This window comes from Tupaia chinensis, unplaced genomic scaffold (genome assembly GCF_000334495.1).
Source record: "Tupaia chinensis unplaced genomic scaffold, TupChi_1.0 Scaffold000201_1, whole genome shotgun sequence".
In the NCBI taxonomy this organism is placed as follows: domain Eukaryota; kingdom Metazoa; phylum Chordata; class Mammalia; order Scandentia; family Tupaiidae; genus Tupaia; species Tupaia belangeri.
In genome coordinates, this window is record NW_006159676.1 from 3,176,310 (window position 1) to 3,178,030 (window position 1,721).

The window sequence follows — 1,721 nt, forward strand, 5'->3', positions numbered from 1 at the left end:
GAAAGAGAGAAATAACCTCCAAGGGGGGAGGGGGATGGCCATATGGCCTTCCCTTCTCTTGCATTCCCCTCTAGGGAGTTTGGGCATGCACGCACATGCGCCTCGTGTGATTTTCAAGGCTCCGGGTCTGGGACTTGAACTGTGACTAGCTAGGTGGGAGTTCGGCACCTTAACCTCCACGCCACCCACTGTTCCCCTTCATTCATTCATTCTTTCTTTATTTTTTGAGAGGTTTTTGCTATAAGGCATGTTCGCTCACCAGACAGAGAGAGAGAAACAGAGAGACAGAAAGAGAGAAATCAGCCCCCCAGGGGGGATGGTCACGCCGCAATCCCTTCTCCTCCATTCTCCCCTCGGGATCTTGGGCACACACGCACACGCGCCCGGCGTGAGTTTAAGCCACCAGGTCCGGGACTCGAACCTCAGTCGACTACATGGGAGTCCAGCGACATAGCCATTATGCTGTTAGTCCCCATTCATTTATTTTCAAGAGTTATTTATTGATTCCCCCTCATTCATTCATTTTTAAGAAGTATGTTATCATTTATTTATTAATTTATTTGTAAATAATCTGACGAGAGAGAGAGAGAGAGAAAGCTGCCAGGTTTGGCAGGGACTCGAACCGCAGTTGACCGTGTGGGAGTCCAGCGCCTTTAACCACCAGGCCACCTGCCGGTCCTCCCAGTATGACATTCACGTCGAGGGGTCTGGGACTCAAATCATGGTTGGCACGTGGGAGCCCAGGGCCGAAACCGCCATGCCGCCTGCTGGCCCTACTGGTCAAGTCTCTCCCCATACTGGCGTTGGGCTCCTTGGAGTGCACAGGGAAGAACCCTGGCTTAGAGAGGGGACCAGGTGTGTCTTGACCGTAGACCCTGCAAGGAGGCTGTGTCAGGTCCAAACTCTGGCCCGCTGCTTGTCTGGAAACACCACGTGACTGTCCAGCATATTCCCAAAAAGCAAGCCATGGAGGGCCAGCAGGTGGCGTAGTGGTTAAGCTGTTCGACTCCCATGTCGTTGACCACAGTTTGGGTCCCAGACCCGTCAGCCTGAAATTCACGTTGAGTTGAGGTGCTGGACTCCCACACGGCTAACTGCGAATCGAGTCCCAAATCCAGTGGCCTGAAACTCACGCTGGGTGTGTGTCCCAATGTGCCCTAAATCCCAGGAGGAAAAGGGAGAAACCGTCCATGGCCATCCCCCTTTGGGAGTGCTTTCTTATTTTCCTTCTGTCTTTCTGGTAAGCATAAACATCCTATAGCGAAATGTGACCCCCTCCCCACAAAAAAAAAAGTTATAAAAAATTCCAGACTTTAAAAATGCCTGATCAGCTTCCTGTCCAGTGAGGGGCCGCCCATGGGCTGAAAATCCCCTTGTCACCAGGTATTTTCCTGTCACCCCAGCTGCAAGTCCCATCAGTCCTGAGATGTGAAATTGCAAGAGAAACACAACATGAAGAAAACACCCTCGGGAACCAGCAGTTAGCGTAATGGCTATGTCACTGGACTCTCACGTAGTCGACCGCGGTTCGCGTCCCAGACCCGGTGGCTTAAACTCACGCCGGGCGCGTGTGCGTGCGTGCCCAAGATCCCAAGAGGAGAATGGAGGAGAAAGAACTGTGGCATGGCCATCCCTACTGGGGGGTGATTTCTTGCTTTCTGTCTCTCTGTCTCTGTCTGCCTGGCGAGCGCACACACCCTATAGCGAAAACCTCTCAAAAA

General features: G+C 52.5%; 1 protein-coding gene across 1 annotated transcript in view; it reads right to left on the bottom strand.

Moving 5' to 3' along the window:
- Positions 1-1,721, bottom strand: part of MYO9B (myosin IXB) — an 88,921-nt gene that overhangs the window by 50,804 nt on the left and 36,396 nt on the right.